Source organism: Trachemys scripta, chromosome 5, assembly GCF_013100865.1.
Source record: "Trachemys scripta elegans isolate TJP31775 chromosome 5, CAS_Tse_1.0, whole genome shotgun sequence".
Lineage (NCBI taxonomy): Eukaryota > Metazoa > Chordata > Testudines > Emydidae > Trachemys > Trachemys scripta.
Genome location: NC_048302.1, coordinates 77,016,294 through 77,043,266, shown reverse-complemented (window position 1 = coordinate 77,043,266; position 26,973 = coordinate 77,016,294). Strand labels below are relative to the sequence as shown.

At 37.9% G+C, this 26,973-nt stretch overlaps 1 protein-coding gene across 11 annotated transcripts in view; it reads right to left on the bottom strand.

Moving 5' to 3' along the window:
• Positions 1 to 26,973, bottom strand: part of TENM3 (teneurin transmembrane protein 3) — a 1,277,620-nt gene that overhangs the window by 648,121 nt on the left and 602,526 nt on the right. For 8 of the 11 annotated variants that reach the window (XM_034771465.1, XM_034771467.1, XM_034771468.1 and 5 more), the window contains exon 1: positions 13,892 to 14,355. The exons of 1 other annotated variant lie outside the window; for it this stretch is intronic. The gene's annotated coding sequence lies outside the window, so the exon portion shown is untranslated. Of the gene's footprint in view, positions 1 to 13,891; positions 14,356 to 26,973 lie in introns of those variants that run through there. 2 more of the 11 variants (XM_034771475.1, XM_034771473.1) reach the window with 1 other exon arrangement.

Below are 26,973 nucleotides of genomic sequence, written 5' to 3'. Positions count from 1 at the left end.
TGGTATCTTTTTCTAGTTTATTTAATGTTTTAAAACAGATTTTTAAAAACATTTAATATTTCTATGCAGCAAATATGCAATAGGAAGCTACAACTATGTTAATTCATAAAAGGGATTTAAAACTATTCTGTACAAACAGTTGCAAGCAACACAACCTGCCTGTTCACAACAAGACAAGCAACTGTACAAGGAAAGAAATAAATAGCAATCTTGAATTATGTGTAACAAAAATATTTGCAATGATATTGCAAGCAATATTGTTCTCATATTGCATGAATAAGTGTTAAATTTATTGCATAAACAATTTTTGGCAAGGGGCCTGATGTTACAAACACTAACATGAAATTTCCTGCATGTGTGTGTATAGCCTAGTTTTATTTCAAATGGGCTACTCGCATTGTAAGTGTAGAATTTGGCCCCCCGATTTGCATCCATTGATCTTATCCAATCTATTAATTGCACATGAAGTCAATAATAATAGTAGTGATATGGTTTTGGTTATAAAATAGCATACAAAGACAATTAATCTCTAGAGTTAAAGATGACCCTCAAGATATAAAGATTTAAACACAATTTTCCATCAATGCAAATTCTATTGAAAAAAAGTTTTAGTTCAGGCATTATGTCTTTCAAGTTTCATTATATTTGGCATAAGTATCTGAAGAAATGAGAGTTACTAAAAAACAACATCTTGTCTTTATTCTTCTCCTCAATTCAAACCTTAAAGTTACAAAGTCCAATCCTACAAACTCCTACTCTTGTTGAATACCTCTTCCATGGGACCAGTGGCATGCCAGTTTTCAAGATCAGAATTAAAAAAACTAACAAATTGGAGCTGCAGTAATCTTTACTTCAGGTACTATCATTTGTAATCTATTCTCAGAACAAAACAGTTTACTTCAAAATAGGGGCCTCACGGGTCCACAGCAGGAGGATTTTTTTTAATGTCTGTTCAACTAGTCATAATATTTTCCACTACTATTGTACATCCTAGATTGTCTGGCTACACCAAAAGGAGGACAGGAGACATTTGGTATGGTTTTAATCAGGCCATAAAAATTATTAGATGTATAAAAGTACACAGTGCAGGTAACTCCATATTCATTCAATATCTACCTGGGGGGGTTTCCACCATTCCCAACCCATTTCCATCCATGTTCCTCAGCCCGCCTATTGTTGGGACCTTACCAGCCACCCCCCTCTTGTATGAGGGTTAAAGTGGGGTATAAGAAAGGGGGGTTGGCTCCCTGCTGTACCATTCATAGGAGTCCCTCTCTCCCCTCCTGTTCCATTCCTTTAACCAAATACCAAGCCATTTATCTGGTTACTGTATGCCTTCCCTATGGAGTACCTGCACTGAACATCCACCCCACACTTACGTAATGAGTTGAAATGTGTAGCCTAACCCCTTTCACTCCTCACCATAACAAAGCCTGCATGGAACTCCCTGCGTGGAAGGCAAAAAAAAAAAAAAAAAAAACCACTTCACCTAAGCCAATCTGGTGGTGAGGGAAAGATTCCTTCCCAGCCCCTCCAGCAGAAAGGAGCTACTAGAATGATACCCACAGCAGTTCCTGACCAAACCTGGTATTTTGCCACCTCAAAGGGATGGAGGGTAGGTGCTCCCTCACCTGTTCTGTGGGAAAAAGGGCTTCTCACACCCAGGCTTGCACCTTTTCAACCCCTCCGTCCCAAGGGATAGTCAGCATCGCCACACTGACCCACACCCCCTTTTGCAGCAGCTTCTGACCCCACTGTTCTCTCTCCCTCAGCAAGTCAGATAAAGGCTCCCCAGTTTAAAGGTGTGGTGTGGCCATTTAGCATAGTTAAACATAGCTAAGTCCTGTTGGGTTAGGTTTACAGTTAAATTAAAATGAATGTCTGTGGCTATTTCTTTTTGCACATTTGCATCGAGTTTCTCTTTACTAGAGACATGCTACAATTATATCTTTTATTCAAATGTTTTGGAATTTAATATTTTAACATAATATTTTAAGCAGTCAGAGTTCTGAGACAGATACATTTTAATGCACCCATTTTCTTTATGAAGGAGGTGCCCATCATATTAAATATGTACCATGAAATGCTAACTTACTAAAGAATTTCTGATCTGAATGTTTTTCTTTTTTACATCTGATTCTTTTCTCCAAGCGGTCACCACTGTATTAACATAAGAGGTCCAAATTCTGCATGTTTAAATTTACACAAATACTCCCAGTGAATTCAAAGGAACTATCTTGCACAAGACAGGTGAACAGGGACCTGCCCAGAACAAGTTAAACCAGTTCAGTGAAGTTGCATTTGACTGAGTATAGACACCCCCCCCCATATCCCACTGTTGGGGGTTTGAAACTCCAGGTAACAACGCCACTGAAGTGAACGGAACTATTCATGTGAACACAGATCACAAGCAAGTAACAGTTTACAAGACAGCACTAACCAGTTGAAAAAATAAGCATTTCTGAGAGGTCTAGTGAAAAACAGCTAATTTGGCACACATTTTGAACTTGTGAAAAAATATTTGACCATTGCATATATTTAACATGTAAGGTCTGAATTTGAGAAAGAGCAACAAATAATATCTGCAAAGTATATTTAAACTGCTGGTCAACTTATGATAAATTTGTAAAAATCACCCATTAACTTTTTAAGTAATTAAATCAAGTTACTACCAGTCTACGGATATTAGATAAGACTACAGTGCTGCGTATCCGAGTTAGGGTAGAATCCTTCATCAGACATTCACATCTTATCCTTAAACTCTCCTAGCTCCTAAAGGATAGTTCTTTAAAAGTAACGAGTCTGATCCTACAATCCCTTACTCATATAAATATTCACTCTTCACTAAAATGAGCCCATTTAAGTCAATGGGACTATTTATTTGTGTACAGATTACCAGAGTACTCATGCAGCGATTTGCAGGATCAGGCCCAACAAGTGCATAAAAACTGCACATCTCCCTTCTCCCTAAATTTACCATCTCCATCACAAATTTGTAGCTTAGAATGAATTACAGATTTCCTCAGAGACCAAAATTTTGTAATTATTTCTCAAACCAGGACTAAATGTATAGATGTAAACACACAAAATAAATGCACAGCCCTAATTCAGTGGTTGAGCTCAGGAATCGGTATATAATGGCGTTGATCAGAACACACAAGCAAATGAGGACACAGGGATGGATTTTAAGTGGCGAGACGCAACTTTATTTGCATTTATCGTTGGAGAGGGGCACCATTTGTCCATCTCCCCATACCTGTTATTTAGGTTGGCCACTGCAGGGGTTATAGAGCATCTATCATACAGGCCATAACCCAGGGCAGATTTTCCACTACCTACCCGGAGAATTCAGTTTACTCTGCTGAATCCTGCCACCTTCACCTCCCCCCTACCCCCGCCCAAAAGGGGATAGAAGGTACTAAAAATGGGCCATGATCTGCAAAGGACTTCATGTCTCCCTTTCTTTCCCTCCTCCCCGCCCTCCCCCCAGACCTGGAATCCACCAGCAAAATCCCACATCTCTTATTTTCTGCTTGCTGTCCCTTTGGCCTTTATTTGCATTGAACTTCAGCCGCAAGTTGTGACAAAACAAACATTCACACAACTCCTACTATTAAACCTAAATTCTATACCTATTTAACTTAACTGTGTCTCCATGTTGCTATTAGGAAGGTTTTTAAAAAAACCCACCCACAACACTAGGCCCCAGCCAATTTGGTGCCAATGGGAAAAATTCCTTTCTGACCTCTAAACAGGCAATTAGTCAGACCTACAGCAACCTGAAAACACAGTTCCTATACCATGTAACTATAGGGAGGGAGTGTAAGGTTCATCTAAAAATGGGGAAAAGAGGCCTTAAAAATCTCTGTCCAAGGGTTTAAACAAATGAATGTGAGAGGAAAGAGTCAATCAGCTCCCACCTGTGGCTGGCCCTTGGCAATGGGACATTCAAGGGGAAGAGGGTCCTATGCTTGTATACACTCCCTGTTTATCCTAAAGCTGTTCAGTAGATTGCAGATCCAATCAAGTTTCCCATCTGTTAAATCAGTGGGTGGCAACTGGACTGTCCTACAATTCACATGATAACTGCTCGTGTTACTATTAACTTAAAAAAGAAAAGAAAAAAAAACACGGTGGAAAATCCATTCCTATGAACATTTTAACAGTTTCTTTAGAGTTAGGGTTTTCAAAGGGACAAGTAGCCTTTTCAAAACTCAGGTAGTGAGACTTTACCATTCATAGCCAAATGAAATTTGACACTTAAATACAGATCGTTAGTGAAACTGACATAAGAGTTTGCTCCAAATAAGTATGAAGTATACGGAACAAAATCTGTTAAATTCCTTATTTTTTACTACATTACAAATAGATAAAAACACTTCTATCCTCTGATGTTTAGAGAATTAGCTGATGGCATCTCATAGAAAAATCATTTTGCCATTGTTTTCAAGTCCCTCGTTTGTCACACAATATCAAACCTCTTCATAACAGAGTTAAAACATCTTGCTACAAAAATATTTATTTAAAACACTTCGAAGATATTAAACTTATGCCACTACTGCACTAAAGCGAGGGTTGACCTACACAGCTAATATTAAATTTCAGAAATTAAATACATATGCATACTGTATGCAGCCTAGCTGGAATTCTCTTGATTAAACATCCTAATTAATTTGGCTATGGTGTGGTTTATATTATAATTTAGTATTTATTTATGAGGTCCATTTATTCAGTCTACTGAATGTAATGACTGTACCATATTTAAATATATTGTTAAAAGTTCTAATGTTACATATTTCTCCATAAGTAACATTTGGCTACTTCATGAAACTAAGCATCATTTTGAACTTATTCTTTTAATAAAATAAATAAAGATGGATATGCACTTCTGAGAGCCATTTAAACACTTCAAAAACAATCTATTCTATGCTAAGTAAGTGTTTGTATTCCAATTTTGCTGTGCTTTAAGACATTTTTCTCTGTAATGTATTTTGATGGCTGCATTAATTAGCCTGCTCTTTTTTATGCAATTTATTGTTTTCAAGCTTCAAATAAACAAAATCTATTAACACAAATGAATTTCCAGTTCATTCTCTACATAGATAGGTCACTAAACTTTACTGGCAGGGTGTAATTAAATAGGTGAAAGATCCATAAAAAGGCAGCATAAGCATGAAGATTTCCATTCAGGATGGTTCTTTCCTCATGGCCAATCCTGTAAGGAACTGAGCATCCTTAACTCCCACTGACTTCACTGAGACCTTAGGATACTAAACGTCTTTTAAGAGGTGTGCAGCAACTCACATCATTAAGCTCTCGAATATTTATTGAAATCACAGCATTATACAATTTACCTGAGATACCGAGTCAGGGCGGGGGGAAAAGAGGGGGAAATCAAGTTTTTCTGCAGTTCTGCACCGAGGTGCATACTTAGCCAGTTTTTCAGGCTCATCCATAAATAAATAGTGATCACACAATGTTGTTTGGCTATCATTCATCCTCTGTCAACTGTTTATATCAAAAGCTAAGTTATTCCATTTGAACATTATACCACTATAAATGTTATGGGTTTGCTGCCGTTAAACTGTAACAAAATAAAAGGTGAAAAGCTGTAAAAGATAATAAATTCCATGTAATCTTTTGCCCCTAATAAAGTGATCAATACAACATGTTAAATCATGCTCAAAACAAAACATACAAAGCCTATATTGCTCAAGGGTCCCACTGGCCAAAGTCTTGATTTGCTAACTAGTTTTGGATGAAAGGAAATCAAAGCTGAAATCTCACCTGAATGTCTACCAATATGACTTGTCAAATTCAAGCTGTAACCTTTCAGTATTCCTGAAAAAAACGTGGACAATCATTTGTGCAGAAGTAGCGGACCTGAAGTTCTACTGTTGCAAAAAGTCTTATCAATTTACCAGTCTTATGAAATATGGGATAACAGTAAAATACCCACAGCTTGCTTGACCACTGACTGAATAATAGAACTCGAATGATTTTTCCTCCCCACCACTGTTACAGCATCATATGACTGCTCACTCACTTTTAGTCTCTATATCATCACAGAACAAAGAAGTTGACTGGTTGTACCATATCAAACCTTTTTCTAGTTACAGCTGCATGGTTCAGACCACACCACTGGCATGCAAAGCTTCTGACGTGCAAATCAGAAACCATCTCCTGAGAGGGGATAAGGGAGACACTGAAAGCTTTATAATTTCAGTAGTATGAAGGAGGACAGACTTTTACAAGAAAAATTGAACCTTATTTTCTGCTTTGTCAGGTTTTTTTAATGCAAAATTAAATATACCACTGGAAAGCAATAAGGCTCAGACCATCAGCATCCACTCAAATAAATACATTTTATGAATGGAAAGAATTATATTGTTTATATTTTGCTAAAGAGGAAAGAAAGGGCTTACAGATTAAAGTGAAATTTATTAACTGCAAATGTCGTATTCTGAGACACCGTGGGCCTGATCCACAACTAGTGTAAATCACCACACCTCCACCGAAGTCAATGGAGGTATGCTGATTACAACAGATGAGGATCCAGCCTCCTCCTGGCTTCAGTTGTTATTAAAGGATTAGCCATAAAAAGAGGAATCCTGTTGGCAGTTTTCCTCTTAGTATAGACAGTAACAATACTTTGTGATCAAATTTACTGGTTGCATAATACATGTTTTAATAACTATCAGTTTGCTAGGAAAATGTTTATTTTTCAGGGAATAAACTGTGCTTATTAATCTCCCAATAGTTACCTACTAATATTTACTTTATGTTCTGAAGAGAGATTTTTATTACATTCTATTCTGTAGATAAGTGAAATAAATGTAACACTTGATGCTTTTTGGTATTAAGGAAATGCTGATTGCTCCTAGTAATTAGTATTAGTGACCTGCCCCTGTTATTTAGATAATTTTTTGGCCAAGGTCTTATTCATTTTATTTATGAAGCACTACACAAATCTGATACAATGTAACTGAATAAAAAAAGTCAATGGCAAATGCTCTGTTGAGTTCAACAGCAGTGGAAGGCCCTATACCAGTATGACAACCAAATACTATATACTGTTCTGTTTGCTAATTTTAATGACCATTTATTAGCACCAATGATTTCTTAGATGACTGTGCTTTTAAAACGTTCACCTACCCTTTGACCCAAAACAAATCATGTCAAATGCAAAACTCACCTCAGAAGTCTATATTTTAGGGAACTTTATCCTTTACTGAGTTGGTTTATAGTGAATAATGTGCTGTTTACACTGTTCAATTTCTTTTAAAGACTCTGAAATGTGGATGTCTATTGTGTTCTCTTTCAAGAGAAGAAAATCCATATTTTAAATCTATGCTTCACCAATTACAGCACCAGGAGTAGTTTTCTTAAACTATCAGAAATTGTAAAATCTCAAAGAAATAGAACACATTGGACCCAGTCTACTGTGATTTTACTGCTATTTAAAAAACAACAACAACAACAACACGCATCATGCTGACAGAAGGTAATGCAGCACAAGCCACAAACTGACTTCACTACCACATTTTACAGTATCAAAGAATTGATTGTTTATACTACTGTCAGTATTAATTTTTATGATTGGTATTTCCATAGGTTGACGACTTATAGGGACAATTATTTCACCTCCATTCTTAAAGTTGTATTAATATTTTGCATTACAAGCTGCTACATTAGACTTCTGTAACTTGGATGTAAAAACTTAGTAAGAATGAAACTTCAGTTAAAAATTCTAACTAGATATTTAATAAAAAATAGTCTACTTTTCACTTGATGGGCACATAACATATGAATGTTAAAGAGTCACATGTCTGCCTCAAAGTGGAATAGACCCCTAAAAAACAAACAAACAAAAAAACCAACCACAGTTAATTAATTTACAGTTACAGTACTAAAAAGTTGTTTATTTCCAATGGAATGTTAACGAGATGTAAAAAGTAGGTATAGAGATTAAATACTAAATTTGTGCCAATGAAATCTTATTTGCCAAAAGGGGATACTTTGTATAAAGTCACACAGAAAAACTTGAAAAATGCAGCAATTATGCACATTTACACCCAGCCCAATAAAAAGGGGAAAAAAGGAACAATACCACCTTCATGTGAATCACGCATTGAAGACTTGATTATCTGTTCCCTCTCTATGAAGAGTTTGTCATACTGATTTTGACCAGCATGTGTGTGATCAGAAGAAAGTATTCTCTTTCTTTAGATTACAGAAATATTTTAGACAGTATAAAAATGAAACTGGCAGGTTGTTTTTGCATTAAAAATTATTGCAAATACTACATTATTTTGCAGAAAATTAATTCAAGAAATACACTACATTAAGAAATACACAGTTACAGAAGATAAATTAAAAGAGTTCTCACTTAAAAATGTTTCAGCACATGCTACCTTTTAATTTCTTTTTAATTACCATAAAAATATATATATATTTTTAATCACAATGTCCTAAACAGATTGTTTCTTTTCTCAAATTGAAAATAGTTTTATTATATATAGATTTGATGTGCATGCATGAATGCCAGGTTAGAATGGACTAACTGCATTGAAGTAGCCATTACAATCGATCATACACAAGTAATTTACAATAAAGAATTTGCACAAAAGATATAACCAGCCAGATTTAGACCCCACTTAGTCCTACAGATTTCAATGGGTTTGCAAGAGATGTTAACTTAGCACTGGAAAATGTTGAGCCAAATTCAGGGTCCTGGATATAATTTAGTGGTTTGTTTTGTCTGGATCCATGACCTTATGTTTACAATTAACTTTCAGACACATACACACACATTAAGAGTAAACAATGAAGATCTATATTAATGAAAGCCAAAATTTTAAGTAAGACTGCCAGGTGATCTTTAACTTGTCTGTTGAGTTTCAGTATTACAATACACATAGATGTAAAAATCTCACCCTGTTCCTAGACACATGACATATCTTGACACAACAAAGGAAGTTAAGAAACAGAGTTTCAATCTTAACTCTGAATTTTCTACCTTGTGTCAGTTAAAGATGTTATATCATTTTTATGTGAATAATATTTCATTCCAAACATGCACTGAAAAAAAAATGCATGTATGCAATGCAGACAGAGTCTGGAAAGAGACTCTAAAGGTTATTATTGCAAGCATTATTATTCTATACTCTGGGACATGTTGAAAAAGATTATTCCCTTTGTAAGGGTGTTCTGGACTTCTGTTACAGCTATTTCAGTTACAGTTTAAGATGAACACCTATAGTAAGATAACATGTGAAAGAATGTATGGTTCTTTCACAGATAACGCTGACCTTTCTATAGTTGTGCATTTAATATTTAACTATGTAATTGTACAAACATTTCATAATTTCTCTCGGAAAACACTTCAATAGTTTAGATAATTTTTGGTGTGTTACAGTGAAACGTTATCTAAACTGAAAATCTATCAGCCATATATTTAGTGTCAATAGTGTGACATATATAAACAATTACAACTAGAGATTAAAATCACTGGACAGACCACACATGAATGAAAGCAACACCAAACTAAAGACTTGGCACAACTCATTGGGGTTTTTGTTTGTTGTTTAAGGACCCTCCATTTATTTGCTTTATTTCATACCACATTTGTTTTAATCTTGTTATCCAAATTTGAGTTCTAGTGAACTACATATATTTGTGTGTCACTCTCAGCAGTAAAATGCAAACATGTACTTTTGGTCTATAACAAAATGCTGATGAAGACTAGGTAGAAGGTATTCAGACAGAGAACAAAATATGCAAATATCACAGCAGGCATGAGAACATCTATCATCCTTACTGTTTTTACAAAAGGATAAAGAATTACCTCCCCATGCATTACCTTTCATTACCTGGGTTATATCGAATACCTCAAAACAGTAAAGTTACATCACACAGCAGTAGGTTTACATATTGTACACAAAGACCATTCCCATTATTTATGATTTGGGAAGTTAAAATATTTATGCCTTTCTAGAAGGACAAGTTATTCTTCAAAATAATGTTCAAAACACACAGTATCATAGTAAAGTATTAAGAAATTATTTGTAAATAATACCTATCATTCCAGATTTAAATAAAATACATGACTTTGTACCTAAGGCAGCAGTTTAAAAACAACATTCAAATATGCATGAATTAATTGTTCATAAAAGAGCCTCATTTTCTCTAACTCTTCTATAAAGCTTTGATCAGGCCACAGAAAGGGCATCTGAGTTGTGTGACCCAATAGTCTGAAACTCTTAGAAGCCATAACACTTGTTTTGAAACAAATGACTTCTCAAGATGGAGCAGTCCTGCTATCAATCACCAACAAGTTAATTCTACATAATAAGGCCGGTTTGGATGCAGACTGATACATTGTGAAACGCTGTATCTAAAATTGATTAGAACAGCACTCAAAATGAATGCAGCCCTCCAAATCACTTCTTTGCTCAGAAACATTAATCTCAATTATAAGGAGAGCTTCATAATGGTAATGCTTGGTATGAAAAAAGTATTAAATAAATCAGGTTTTATAAGACATAGTAATTAATCAGTTTTAGAACTAAGAAAAGGAAAGCTTTTTAAAGTGCACATTTCTACTTTAAAGCCTTTGTAACGTCCAAAACTTTAAAGATTTATTTTTCAAAAATTGTGTAACTGACAATGTAGAACCCATCTTAACTATGGGCTTTTAAATAAAAGGTTACTGAAAACCTTTACACTTTAACACTACATTTTAACATGATACAATTCAGTGATCCTATATTTGTGCAACTTGCCACTCATACTGAAAGTAAAGACAAGTGCCATAAAAGAACTCCTTTAGTTCAACGAGTTATTTGGGAAAGGGAGAAATTTCTTGCACCCAACCAAAGCCTTCATGATAATATAGTAGAATCCTATCTGATAAACAGGGTTCAATTGAATAAACTAGCAGAAAGACTCATTGCAGTGGGCTAAAATGTCAAATCTGCATTCTCACATCTGTTAAAACAGTAAACTGGTTAGAAGAGTTCACATATAAGAAAACAGGTAATAAAGTAAAAGAAGCTTCTAAAATAGAATTAGGAATACCATATATTTTCTATGCTCAGATTTAACATGTCTCTATTTCATGCATACAGTAGTTCAAACATGGTCTTTGACAAACTGTTCAAGCAAAATACAATACATTTGTGCATAACAAGATATCTCAAGTGAAAAGTATTTGGAAGATATTTTCCTTTAGATTTTTTTTCCATTCCTACAGTATTTTTAAACAAGGATATGTATTTTCTACAAGTTAGAATCTTATATGTTAGCATTAACTACAGTAAATTCAGTATCACTTTAGAATACAAGACACTTCTGTCCCAAAGTCTTACCATAAGTTATTTGCATTTTTTTTCAGGTCTATATAGCACAATGCAGTTTTGTATACATGGTCTGATCCCACAAGGTGCTGAGCACTCGCAGGTCCTACTGGACCTAATTCAAAGCCCATGGAAGTCAATGGGAGTTTTTTCCTTCACTTTCATGGGTTTTGGATAAGGCTCATTGATTTCCAATGCAGTTGACAGTGCTCAGCACCTTACAGAACTGGAACTATAGTTTGTAAATTGTATTTCTCAGAGATGAAGACAACAATGTAATGAACTTCAACTCTGAAGAAATTTCATTTTCTAGTATTTGTATGGTTTATCTGCAATAAAGTTTTTTCATTTGCATCTTTAAATCCATTTTCTTTGGTTATATCCTACCGGCTTGGCTGTTTGTGTATAGGATAATTACTCCTCGATCAAAAGGGGCTTAACTGAAGTACCAGTTTTAACTTGCTAACTGGATTATGAATGTTGCTCTGGAGTTTTCCCCTCCCCACTAAATTTTAAACAAAAGACTTTATTTTTGATGGAAAAACTATTTGACCATCCTAGCAGATCTTTCAGTTTTTACACATGTAAAACTAGATCACTTCTACTTATTAATCAAATATTATACACACACACACACACACACACATATATACACACACACACACACACAGAACCCTGTCTTCTAGTTTATGAGACTAAATAAGTAATGTAACAAGTCCATAGTTACAAAACAAAAACACATACCACACACACAGCAGTGTAATATAACACATATGTATAGAAATACTTCCACAATCATCTTAATGTGCATTTATTTGTAACCCTGAATGTCTGGTTTTTGCTTTGTTTTGTTTTTAGGGGGAAAATGGTAGTTGTGTTTATTGTATTTTTCTTCAAGGATCATGCACATAATATAATTTGCAATTTTAAATTCTTAGTTATCTTATAGAGATAATATGTTTAGATTTAAATTTGTGCTTTGAGACTCAATATTGGAATTTACCTATAGAAACTATAGGTAACAGGTTTTTTTTTTAAAAAGGCAAAATATCTGCATCTAGAAGCACAATAAGCAATAAATTGGATATCACATAAAGACTGATTCTATGTAAAGTTAAAGAATTTCTAATATCAAACAGGTTTATGACATTTAGAGAGTACAAATGCAGGCTATTTAACTATTCTCACATTAAAAACTGTTTTGAATCTAAATATAAACAAATCTGAAAGAACCTTGAACTGCAGAAGACCACAGAGTAATGACTGATACTAGAACTTAAGATTGTAGGTCCATATACAGACTATTTTTTGTGCATTTGAATATGGTAAATTACTTGGTTATAAAGTGAAGTTTACAATATAAAACTTTTTAGCCCATAAACCACGGGCCCTGACACTATAGACCATATAAAGCACAGTATTCTTCTAAGAAAGAAAACAAAAATACAGGAAGTTTAAATAATATCATTAGATAAAAAACAAAGAAAACCCCAACAACTTGGGATCTGTTTCAGTCACTACGTGTTAACTCTACTTATTTTAAACTTTCTTTGCAATTTATTGAACAAAAGTAAAAAAATTCCTGCCTGTTCTCTTTTCTTTCTACTTTAAAGTAACAGAAAGAAGAGGTAAAACCTGAACATATTTCCATTTCCAGAGTGTACAGACCACCCAATGGAGTCTGCCACTGCCTACAAACGTTTGACAAATACATTGTCAAAAGATAGGAGATATAGTACTATGAATAAAGACAATCTTAAGTATACAGATCACAGATAATATGAACCATGTTAAAATCTACCACAAGTCAAACTAGGGCAACCTTTTACCCTTCTTCAACTTCCGTTACACTTACAAAATAAAAGTCTGGACACTTTCATTTATCTTCCAAGTGTAATGAAGTGACTTGAGAAAATAAATGAAGCTGCTGTGGTAGACTGTGCTACACTAGAATGCAATAACGTGCAAGCCCGCACCTTTGCTAAGTGTATGTTTGGGATAAGTAGCATGTGTACGCGTACTCACTGCATCGTTTCAGCAAGGACTACGAGACCCACGTTTGGAAATAGCAGCACCACGCAAGCGGAGAGCATCGCCAACAGGGAGAAGCACAGAACTCGGACGAGCTCGCTTTATAAAAACTCCGCTCATTTGCTAGGCACCTTTTCCTCCTCTCGTGGTCCCCGTGTCCATCCCCTCCTCACAGTGGGGTATTTAGCAGGGAGCCAAACAACAGCTGCCAGCAGCTAAAGTTCCCCTCAGAGAAGGGGATCCTGGAGACGGGGGCAGAAGAAAGGAAATAGTGGTGTGGGGCGAGGCTGGGAGCCTGCCACACACTCCCAACAGACCGGCTCACTCCACTTGCCGCCTCCGGGAGGGGAAGGACACAGCTCCATTTTAAGCAAGTCTTTCAGACTCCCCGGGCTCCCGGCACTCTCCTGCGCTCGCAGCAGCAGCGCCACCCCACTAGCTCCCCCACAGCCACACGCCAGCCCGGCCACTAGGACCAGCACAGAGAGCAGCGCTCCACTTACCCAGGGCTGCCAAGCTCGCTCTGTCTCTTCTCCGCCTGCTCTCAGTATCCCAGCAGCGGCGCCAGGAAAAGCACCACGCACCCAGCACTTGGCCAAAAGCGAGGGGAGGGGAGAGAAGGGGGAGGGGAAAGCAGAAAAGAAAGGAAAAGTGTTACAAGTTCCTTGCCGTGCCCGCTGCAGCACCCTGCCAGGGGTTGGGGCAGCCGGGGGGGAGGGGGTGAGAGGGGGAGAAATGCCCAGCACCCGGGAGTTCACTTTCTCCCTCTCCCCCGCCTCCCCCAGTCCCCTCTGGCTCTGTTCTCCCCTAGCTAACAGGGCGCGCGGGGACGAGTTGCTTTCCGCTCTCAGGAGCGGCTCGGGAGAAGGGGAGGACGCTGTAATAACGTGCCCGGGACCAGCAGCCACCGCCGCCGGGAGGACCTAATTGTGCACTATCACGGGGAACCCCGAAGGGAGACTGGGCTCAGCAGCAGCTCCAGCCCCTGCCAGTCAGCCACACACGCGAGAGGAGCCTACCATGCGCCGCCCCAGCGCAGAGCAGGGGGAGGGGGGTGAAAGCCGCTCCCCAGCACAGGGCGACGGGGACCCGCCTGAGCATTTATAATCCCCAGCGCCTCCGCTCCAGCGCCCGCCGAGTGGACAGTGGCTTCCCTCTGCTCCCCTTTCCGCAGAGATGTCCTTTTGGATGCGTTTTCCTGCCAGCTGGGATTTGCTGGACTGAACCACCTTTGCCTTCTTCCCCGCTTCTCCCCGCCGCCGCCTGCCTTGGTTAATGTAAAATACTGAGGCTCCCATGCTGTGACCAATCAGTACATCTACTACTAGTGCAATGATTTAGGGGTCATCCATGAATAACACTTCACGCTGATGAATGGCTCTTTGCAGCTTTCTGCCCTGATGAGGGTGTCTGCACGCTACTGATTGCAAACACTAATGAACTTACAGCCTCATTATATATTCTCTCAGACCAGTGCCAGGAGAGGGGGGTTTTACTGGGGGAAGGGGCCTGGTTGATTGACTGATTTTTCCATGGGGAGGGGGATAATTGTGATAAATAACTGCATTTTTACCCCAGTGCATGCACCTCATCAATGTAATCAAACCCTCTGATAGTCTTAGAAAATACTTTTCTTGCTGTTTCAGAGGTTGGGTATATTAGGTCAACTGAGTCACTAGATAAGGTGGGAGCGAGCAAGAAACTGCCTAGGAAGATTGATGCAGAAGCAGAGGGGTATAATTAAGGCTTCACAAACCCAGCAGCCGGACCCCATTTAAAGTAGTTCATGCGAGTGACCTGCGATGTTTATGAACAACCTACTGTCTGAAGCGTACACCTTGTGTTAAGTCTGAAGTCTTTGTACCCATAAGTAAAACATTCTCCTACATATTTTATCTATGCGATAGTACAAGTGAAGTATTTGCTCTGTGGCCTTACTTGATGATGCTTCGAAAGTAGGCTAGACTTAGAACAATATCAACAAAGACCAACACTGAGAGTGAGCCGATTGTAATTTATGAGGTTTCCTTTTAAAATAAATGTTCCCCCTAACCACACAAATACACAGGCATATAGAGACTCTTCTGTTTATTTTTCTTCCTCCTTCTCTCACTCTCCTTTTCATAAAAATGGCCATACTGGGTCAGACCAAAGGTCCATCCAGCCCAGTATCCTGTCTACCAACAGGGGCCAATGCCAGGTGCCCCAGAGGGAGTGAACCTAACAGGTAATGATCAAACGATCTCTTTTCTGCCTCCACCCTCTGACAAACAGAGGCTAGGGACACCATTTCTTACCCATCCTGGTTAATAGCCATTAATAGACTTAAACTCCATGAATGTATCCAGTTCTCTTTTAAACCCTGTTATAGTCCTAGCCTTCACAACCTCCTCAGGCAAGGAGTTCCACAGGTTGACTGTGCACTGTGTGAAGAACTTCCTTTTATTTATTTTCCTGCACTCTCCCCCCCACCCACCTGCCATAAAAAGTAGATAACAGTCAGTGACAGTAGTGGACTGTATACAAAGTATCCACCTGTAACACAGTAATTAATGCTTTTTAACATTAATTTTCACATTAATATTCCTGAATATCCTGGCCCTGTCCTTCCTCTAAAACAGAGAAATAACTATCATTCCTCTGTTTACGTCTTTCATTTTAGGCTTAAAGAAGTTTTACACACCAACTATGATTGTTCACTAATGCTCATGATATTAGAAGTTTTTTAAACATTTAGCTGCTGGAGCTATCTGCCCCGGTATGCTGATTTTCCAATCTCAGATATATTTATCACCTTTCCGACTCAATAATGGAAACACCACTATGTTATCCAAAAAGTTTTAGTAAATTCCCAAGATATGCAATTACAGCTGTTATTGACAAGCATGGTTAGTGTTACCTATGATCCACTCAACAATTCTTTATTTTCTATGGTGTTTTACCCATTCGTTTCCTATTGCTTTTAATGAGCATTTGTACTGTGGTGGGTTCAATCTGGGAAATAATGCATCTGGACATCTAAACTGATTCCTGAGTGCTGTACGAGCAACGAGAGCCACAGCTGTAAATTCCAGTGTGTACCGCATAAAAGAATAACCATTCTGCATTATCAAACATTTTTACAGCATGTATAATAGAAAAGAACAAATATTTTCGTGGGCAAACACCAAGTGTAATTATAATGTTTCATCTATAGGAAATACTGTGGCTATTTTATAATATAAATAACTTATTTTCGCTACAATAAAGTTGAAATATTACTAGCTAATTGTTTCTAAATCCTTACACGTAGTTTAGATTATGTTTCTGAAGACGCTAAAAATAAACCAGTGGGGGCAGAAACGTATACTTTCCTGGCTCCGGTGGTGCTACTTAAATGATGGGGATTTCGGTTCAAAAAGCAGGAAGCATAAATACATCTCAAGAAACAGTTTGAAAATTTTCTTTACTCCACACCTAGATTTGCTCATTTTAACACTTATAATAAAATGAAGTATACAGACAATAAAGATAGATTTGTATACAGTATTAACTTGCTTTGCGATTAAAATCTGCTACACACATTCTGAGCTCCTATTAGAAAAGCAATCAAAATATGAAAATGTTAATTATATTACATTAATTTTATATCAAAATATATTTAGCTAGAGAAACGTGAATATTCTTGAGTTGATACCAGACATCATAATTACGTTTATGTAGTATAAATAATGACTGTTAAATTTAAAAACAACTTTTTACAGCGAGGGCTTCGGTATAATTTTTCTTTTTGACTTATATTGTTCTAATGTAAAATGAAAAATGTGATGTTATAAAGCTATCAATATTCAAAATGCTTTCTTAAGGGTGAAAAGACATTTGCTCTAATTTAGCCAAGTCTCGTGATATACCAAGATGAACTTTCTGTCACCTCCAAACACAGTGAATTAAGATTCTCCTGCGTTATAGACAGAGATTATAAACCTTGTTTTTCATTCAAAGCTCATAGGATGAACTACTGTCAAATGCTTGTCTGCATTTCTGAAGACCATAGTACATTATTTTTAGTACTCTAACTTTACTGAAGTAGTATTATTAGGCTTACCAAAGTTTAATTACATTTCAGCCTTCAGAGTTTAAACTAATTTTAAAAGTGTAAAGTCACATTTGCTTTAAATCTCTATAGGCTAGTATCTTTCTAAAGGCTGCCATTAAATGTGGCTAACCTTGCTAAAAATTATCGTCTAGACTTTAAAAAAAATGTAATAGAAGCAGCAGCTTCACGGTTTTAGGATGCTAATAAGCTTGTATTTTGTAGCGCCGGAATAAAGGAATATGCATTCCTTATATGAATTAAACAGAGAGACTTTTTTATGTGACTATCAGTAAATCTTACTTCTCCTCTGAGTCTAGGTGTTACTGAAGGAAGAGAGCAGAATGTACTCTGACTCAAGACATACTGGCTCCTGCACTAATTACCAATAAAAGGAGAAGATGAGGTAAATTCAAGACGTCGTTATGTACTTCCCAAACTTGTTAAGTTCCTCTATTGTGTCCTTTTGGAGGTGTACGTTATCACAGTCTTTATGTATTGGATAATGGCACAATACTTGGAAAAACTTGCTGTCTCTAAGACTCTACCCTTTTCAGGATATGCAAGTGTCTGAATAGAAAATATCGCAAAACCCCTTCGCTGTCAAATACCTCCGAAATGCAGCGTATACCGGATGAAATTGTTTCCAACTATCAATTTTGCTTTTGGGGAAAGCATCAAAATGTGGTTTAGGACAGTTAGATAAGAGATTGCCTATATGGGATCTCAATAGCTAGCATTGTGCATTACTGTGGATAAGGATAAAGCATTTAAAAAATGCTTGTTTCGGCTGCTCAATCTTGTTGGCTGACCATAATGTGACAGTTACTATTCCCATTTGCTCTTTCGTACAATTAGCTTCATGATTTTTATCCCTGTACAGGATCAGACAGGGACTGACTTAACAGCTACTTAGTATTCCCTTTCGAAAATACAGCAGAGTTGTCTCATTTCTGTTGTTTCCTCAACTGTCTGCCTATCTACTGTGCATGTTTTACACGCACGTCAAAGCATTCCTGTAGATCACCAGGGTGTCAGGTTTCACAAAGGCTCTAAGAAGATAACCTCTGGACTTCATAATTGTACTTTACTGTTATTACATTTGTCCGAGCAAATTGTATAAATGAGTATTTGTGGCTTTGCCTGACTTAATTGGGTATAGGTGTACACTGTGACTAACCCCAGCGAGCCTTGCAGTTGGAAAGCTCTCAGTGTTTGAAGGTGTTGAAGCAAAGTGTCCTGGATGATGCACGCATCAGTCTGGACAAAAAACATGTTTGGACTAATTCTAAGATTCAAAACCAAACCGTGATAAATTGATAACTCTTATAACTAAATTAGTAAACATCACATACCTCCTTCTTTGGGTAGAAGAAAACTTCCTGAGAATCATATGGACTGGACAGCTAACAGTTCCAGAGGGAGTCCAAATTTTAGTAATTTGTCAATATTAAATTAAAAGCACTACTGTGCAAGTATTAGTTAGTATGGAGATGTGGGGGGGGGAATAAGCTAAAAGTTTTAACACCCACAGGAACATCTCAGATATTTCTATTAGCACGTTTTACTGCCAGAAATAAGTCATGACATTTATTTTCCTCTGCTGTTAAATTGTGGTAAAATTGTAAAACAAATATTCTAATCTGATCACTGACAAAGCCATAAAATTAAACGGCAGTCTGCAGAGAGAAATATGTCTTAATTACTTAATTAAGGCAAGATAGGACTCTACATACATTCATTTTGGAGCCACCTAATGTACTGATTATCATACAAATCAACCTTTAAATGCGGATCATGCTTTTCTATTACATTAGTTTGTGGATAAACCACTGCTACAGTGAGTCTGCGCTCCACTGAATACTATTGCTGACCCTCTTTACTGTATTCTCAAAGAAGCACCTGAAAGAGTCTGCATAAAATTTGGAATACAAAACATGACTTTCACATATTGTTACTACTTCACTTCCAGATATTGATTGAGGTAATTTTATGGCTTTATAAACAACCGCATAATCATTTCCTAATCATAATAATAATTAGTAGCCATCACAAAGAGCCTTTATAGTCTTCCTTGTGCATTAGTTACACAATTCTGTGATAAATTTAAGGGGCATGCTGACTAATACAGTAGTCTTCCAGCACATGAGGTACTATCAGATAACTACTCTCAATCCCTATTGACAAGAATGTATATAGTTTTTAGAGTCAGTCAGAAGTCAATATACAGCTCTCTCATAGAACTAGTCAGTTTCCCATAGCATACATCACATTTATGCAGAATTTATTATTATCTATTGTTTTTCCCTGCAGAAAGATGAACTTCTGTTATAAATAAGGCGCATATCCATGAAGTTTTTTTAAATTTCTTGATGGTGTTTCCCCTTCTTTGATTGGAACATGTTTGAAAAAAATCTAATGATCATTACAACAATCCCACTAATAACTGTCAAAACACAGCTTAATTTCATGGGAAAATATATTTTAAAAATATTTAAGGTAATGGAGAAAAGCAATAAGGAAACCAAAGTTTTCTCAATAAAACATATCACTAATAAACTAAGTCTGAAAAACAGACCACTCTAACTAAAAGCTCTGAAGGGACATGATGAGTTGCTATTAAATTTTGATACATTGGATGTTAATTGCTTTTTATCTGTTGTGTCTAACCTGAAATTTTAATAAAATATTATTGTTTTCTGAATTTCCTTGGACTGTTGCTAGTAAAGTACATAGTACTCAACATGACTTCTTTCATTTCTAGAAGACAAGAGTTCAACCAGAATTGTGGCAACAATCTCTGTTTGTTCCTGTCTGCTCAGGGGAACTGTTTCTAATTGATCTGGCATGGAATTTAGTTGGAGATGTGTATGCTGCAACCTAAGCATAGTCCCTGTATGCTTTGTAAAGTGATCAACATATGGGCCTTATTTGAAACATTTGAGGTTTCCAACCATTAACCTCGGCTAAACTGAGCTGTAAATTCAGCTCAAATGTAAATAGCCTAACGACTGCATAGTCATTTTTATTTAGAGAGTATGTGCCTATTCCTAATCAATAAAGCTAGTGGCCAATTATATTTTGAAGCTTGATATAAAGCTAAAATGATCTAGGAATGTACATTATAAAAATAACAAACCAGTACATTCTACAGATATTTTCAACTGATGACTTTTTTTTTTATTTTTGTAAAACAATGAAGTGAGGAGGAAAAGTGCTCAGAACTATTTCTATATAGAACTATATTTTTAAAAGCACTCTACTGTTATTATAGATATTTAATTAAGGAAGCTCAGCTAAACTAAAAGCAATGTTGTTTGAAGTTCCTACTTATAGAAAAGTTATAGAAAATAATTCATTTACTACCATTAGTTTAGTGAAAGGATCAATTATCAATTTTAACCCCAAAATTCTAAAGATTGATGTCTATTTCTAAATATTAAATGTATAGCTATTCTCTGTTATAGTTAATAGCACTAAGTTATGAATGCTGATGGCCTTCTTGTGCAGCATTAAATTGCCTTGAAAAAGATACAGTTTCTTTAATTAAAAAAGCTGCACTGAACTAATCCCTCTAGCTGCAAAAAGAAAAGTTTTAGCAATCTCTTTCTGCTCTGGGAGAGAAAAGCAGACAATACCATAACAGATCAGAAACATAAGCTATAGTGTGCAGCCAGGAGCACAGCAGGGAACTGAATACTGCTCCGACTGTGTCATTTTTTAATCCCCCATCCCAGTTTTCCCCATCTGACCTCATGCTGAGATGAAGTTATCACAGAAGACAGCTTTACTCTCACCAATGAATCCAACCCTGGATCTGTATTATCCTCAGCAGATCAAAACACCGCTTTCATCAAATAGCATTATCTGCATAAAAGGCATGCAATTGCCTGATAATTTCACCCAAACTATGCTATTCATTTAAAGGACAAGGAGAGAAATGTAATTCAATCCTCCCCCCCCACCCATGGAAAGCTAACTTATACTTCACTCATGGGAACTTTTCTTCTTTTAACACAAGATCCCAAGAAGAGCGCCATTAAAAGTCCCCCTAGTTTGCGATTAATTGTTGAAGCACCTCTGTGCAGCTTGAGTGACAAAAGTATAAACTATGCAGAAAACTGGCAATGAAAATTCACAAAGCTTGCTATAGCTATGATACTGATTCCATTAGCCATGCTTCCACTAAACCTAATAATCAAATCACACACGGCATAATTTTAGAAGCCTAAAAATAAGCACCAGCTAAAGATATTTGCAGGAGAAAGTGAATGGTATGGCCTTCCAAATAAATAGAAATTTCAGTTCTTATCACTTTTATTTATCTTGGAAATGAGGCACCATAAGATCCAGAAATGTAATATATAAAATTTATATGCATGAATATTAAGAACACATGATAGTTTTTTGTCTTTTAGAAATGGAAGCACATGATGGTGTGATGCAAAGATTTTACTGGCATGCATTACAAGTGGAATGAGTTAGATAGGTTATTCCAAAAGAATGGCAATACAACTGCTATGTATTCTTACACATATTCTACAGAAAAATGAAAGATTTTTTTGAAGTATTATTTTTCATATCCCTCTGGCTCTGAAGCATGGCTGGCTTAGTAGTATGTTTCTCCCACTTCAGGCCTCTAAGGCAAAGAAAAATGATAACTAATGCATTTTAGAAACTTCTAAAAAAATCCTAAATCGTTTTTCCATACATATTTGTGTCACAGTATAAATGTCCACTTTGCTGTGACGTACTGAGGCTAGAAATATGTTTCTTACTTTATTTGCAATGAGGTCCCTGTTTTACAAATGGTATTAATCTCAGAAATGTCCAAAGCTAAAAGCAAATGCTTTGTTGTGTGGGCGGGATAGGAATCTCCAATCCCTCTACAATGGTATAACACTCTTCTTATGTCATGAGGCTGTGAACATTAAACCTGTCTCTCATTCTGGACTGAATATTTCCTATCCTATGACCTCAAATCAATTAATTGTTTAAATGATGTTTGGGGTGAATAAGAAAACTTTTTTTCTGGCTGGGCTTTGATTTTTTTTTAACTGGCAGTTCTTTGAAGTTGCTCAGAGGATTGGAATGCTAGAAGTAGTCTCAGAGGAGGTAGATTAGTGGGCATAGTGCAGGTGAGGCACTCAAAGATGCATGATAAATTTATCACATGGATACAAACACTACATAGATGTGTGTGTATTATACACTCTGTAATACATAAAATCAGATTTTACAAAATTCCAATTGATCCCAAATGCCTTTGTGTTTTCTCAGCCTGAGGGTAGACTGCATTACTTGCACCTATTTTATAAAAGGTTTGGATGTTCCCCATAATCTTTGCAAAATTCATGTACAAACACAAATGAACACCCCTTTTTTCCCCCAAGGCATTTCTCACTTTCTAAGGGAAAACTTCTTTACCCTATCTTAAACTGTGGGACAATTCAAGTAAGCTCAATAGGAGCTGGAACTCTGTTTCTAAACAGTATTTCACTGTAGATTGTGAGGTTATAATGGGTTTCTATTATAATGGAAGATAGCTCCTTATTGAATGACATCATTTGTTTTTACAAGATATACTGATAGGCTAGGGCAATCAGACCAAGTTGTGTGTGTCAAGGAAATAGCATTACTAAGGGTTATTAAAATTCCCATGTGAGTGACCTATTATGTTCATGTTAATATCCTAATGTGTGGTACTCAACATATTGTTAATGATTTAGGACCCCGTGCTTCCCTTCCATTTATGAAGTGGAGGGTAGCAGACCCATCTGGGGATGGGGGAAGATATAGAAGAAGGAGACTGCCAGTTCAGCAGTATGCTCCCCCTTCTCCCAGACTTCAAAGAGGCTCCCCTACTAGTACTTTGTGGGGCTGGAGATCTGTGGAGTGTTTGGAGCAGAGCTCAACACAGGCAGAGGAGGAATCATTCTGCCCTTCTTTGACTAGGAATAAGAGTGTATATTGGTACCTGTGTTACTGCTATATGAAACAGTAGTAACTGGGACTTTGTATCTGCACTCTCCACTGTGAGGAGAGCTGGTTCAGGGCATCTTGCCAATGGCAGGGAAAGAAGGGTGGGTTAGAGCAGGAGTTCTCAACCCTTTTTCTTTTTGAGGCCCTCCCAACATGCTATAAAAACTCTACAGCCCAGCTGCACCACCACAACTGTTTTTCTGCACATGGGCAATGGGTATCATAGGCCGGGGGGGAGGGGGGGCTGAGCCTCCCCAAACAGCCTGATGTGGCCCTCCCCACACTCCGCCCCCAGGAATACTTGTGAGTTCCTGCTCTTTTGTGTCCCAGGCTGAGGCTAGGTTGGGGCCAGATGGCCTGCCGCCACAACTTGGGGAGGTTAGGACTGGTGCCTGCCTGGCGCTCTGGTTGGGGGCACTGCAGTGGCGCCACCCGCCCAGTGCTCCAGGCCTGGAGTTAGGGTCACTGTGGCGGCACCACTCACCTCACACTCTGGGGCTGGGGTTAGAGGCGCTGTGGCTGTGCCACCCATCCTGTGCTTCGGGGGATGGATACACGGGCACTGGCCTGGGGCAGGGGAGCCAGTGGGGGAGGGGGCAGAAGAGCAGGGGCTAGGGGAGGGACCTTGGGCAGAAGGGGAGGAGGAGGGGACTAGCTTCCCCCAACTGCCAGTTCACCCATTGCCCATGTTTCTGCATATAAAATCCAGGGCCGGTGTTAGGGGGTAGCAAAGAGGGGAACTGCCTGGGGCCCCACACCATAGGGGGCACCGTGAAGCTAAGTTGCTCAGGCTTGGGTGTTGGGGCTCAGGGCCCCAGGCTGCAGGTCTCGTGTGGCAGGACTTCGACTTTCTGCCCTGGGCCCTAGCGAGTCTAATGCCAGACATACTTGGTGGACCCCCTGAAACCTGCTCCTGGTCCCCAGGGGGCCCCGGACTCCTGGTTAGAAGAGCAGGGGGGAGGTTCAGTTCCTCTGTGGAAATGGATTTTTCCTGCAAAAGCCATTGATTCCAATGGCCCAACTTGTATGGAGATATTTCTGCAGAATTTGAGGAAGGAGGGAATGATGCAGCAAAGTAGGCACTCTCTCTTGTTTTCTTTATCTCTACCACAGAGGTGAGAGGAAATTATATGTAATCTTCCACTCCACCACCAACGCTACTCTCCCTCCATTCCCAGCTCCATGCATGAATAACCCTTCCAAAACCAGTTCACCAAGCCACCATTCTTTCTTCATTCAAGTAATTTATTGACATCAGCTTCTGCTACAACCACAAGTAGAAAGTTTGTAACTTTACTTATTTACTCTCAAATAAATACACATGCATAAATTATCCAGGATTTTCCAGTCTGTCCTTTCTGCTGTGTGTCTACCTTCTAGACTTTACATTCTTTGGGGGCAGGGATAGTCTTTGTTTTTCTTTATTGTGTACAATACCTTGCACATTGTCACTTTGAAATAATAACCCATCCACATTATTTAAATGGAATTTAAATATTACATTTCAATATTATATTTCATTTAGTAAGAAACCTATTTAAATAAATATCAAGCTGGGTTACAAGACTGAATTTTAGATGTGAACTGCACTGATCTTGAAGATTTTAAATCATTAAGGGCCACATACTGGTTAAATTTTTTATGCAAAACTTCAACTGACATCAGTGGGAATTACATTCATGGAAAAATGTGTAGCCTAACTGACAAATTCTGCATTCAAATAAAAGTTTTAAGCAAAGTTATTTCAATTACCTGCAGTGACCTGAGTTCAGGAGTCTATGACTTTTGCCTTGCATTCAAATCCATGCAGGTGTATGTGGTGCCCATAGGGAGGAGCTCCCAATAGCTTTAAAGGAACTTTGTGCAAATGTAGGAACATGCCCATGTGAATCAAGTTGTAGAATCAGAGCTTATGTTTCTGTACTCACAGTAGATAATAGCATATACACATGAAAGCAAAAGAAGTGAAGCTCCTGAGATGAGGGAAAGGAGATAATGTCCAGTTACAATGATATTTTTGAAGAAATTTGCTCATCTTCCATACTAACAGCTTAGATTAAAACTCAGAGAATTTAAAAAAAATCCAATTTACTTTTCACCATATATTCATTTTACCTACTCTTTGCACTTTCATTGAGCATTTTACTCTTCTCTAGTCAGTAATGTGTATATTATTACAAGTGATGTCAGATGACCCAAAGCTTTTGGATAGGCATGTTTTTGTATTTTAAGGAATCTAAATACATAAAAATGAAACGACATGAAATGGACAATGAAAACAAAACACATCAGTTTCACTTTTGGTTTTAATCAGTTCCAGTTGCCAGTTCTCAAGCTTCTGGATCATATTGGAACTTTTATGTTACCAACCCTCGCAGGCAATGTTTAAATCTGAGCCTCTGATTCTGCAGAACTCCCACTGACTTCAGTGGGATCACAGAACATTGCACTCACTAAAAATGTTTTTAAAAAGAAGAAAATATTGGTATTAGGAGTTTTAAATCTAAGTTTGGGGACTAACCAACCAAATACTTCTGCTGTGTTTGTGATATCATAGTATTGTGGATTCAGGGCTGAGAATGAAATCCTAAACTGTATCTACACTACAAATGCTTTGCCACTACACTGGCAGAGCCCCCAACTCTAGACACTGGGACCAGGACTATACTATAAATTTACATTGGTGTAACTACATCACTCAGGGGTGTGAATAATCCACCCCAGCATGATGAAGTTATACCGACCTAACCCCTGATGTAGACATAACTATGTCAATGGGAGATCGTCTCCCATCGACACAGCTACAGCCTCCGGTAGAGGTGGATTAACTACAATGATAGGAGAAGCGCTCCCGTTGGCACAGTAGCATCTTTACTGAAGTGCAACAGTGGCGCAGCCAGCTGTGCCGCTGCAATATTGTAAGCGTAGAACTGTCTTGGGTATGTTGACAGAGTTTTTCTATTGGCATAGTAACAGCACCTCTCCAATGACATTAGCTAGGGCAGAGACAAGGTAGGTGAGGTAATATCTTTTTTTGGACCAACTTCTGTAGATGAAAGTACAAGCTTTCAAGCTGCACAGAACTCTTCCTCAGGTCTGGGGAAGGAAATCTGTGTGCCTGAGCTAAACAGAAATTGGGACAGGCTGTTAAACATAAGTCATTTAACTCGAAATAAGCAATTGAGGGTTAGGCCTGGTCTACACTATGACTTTAATTCGGATTTAGCAGTGTTAAATTGAATTAACCCTGCACCCGTCCACACAACGAAGCCATTTATTTCAAAATAAAGGGCTCTTTAAATTGATTTCTGTACTCCACCCCGACGAGTGGAGTAGCGCCAAAATCGATATTGTCATTTCGAATTAGGGTTAGTGTGGCCGCAATTCAATGGTATGGGCCTCCGGGAGCTGTCCCACAGTGCACCATTGTGACCGCTCTGGACAGCAATCTGAACTCGGCTGCACTGGCCAGGTAGACAGGAAAAGCCCCGCGAACATTTGAATTTCATTTCCTGTTTGCCCAGCGTGGAG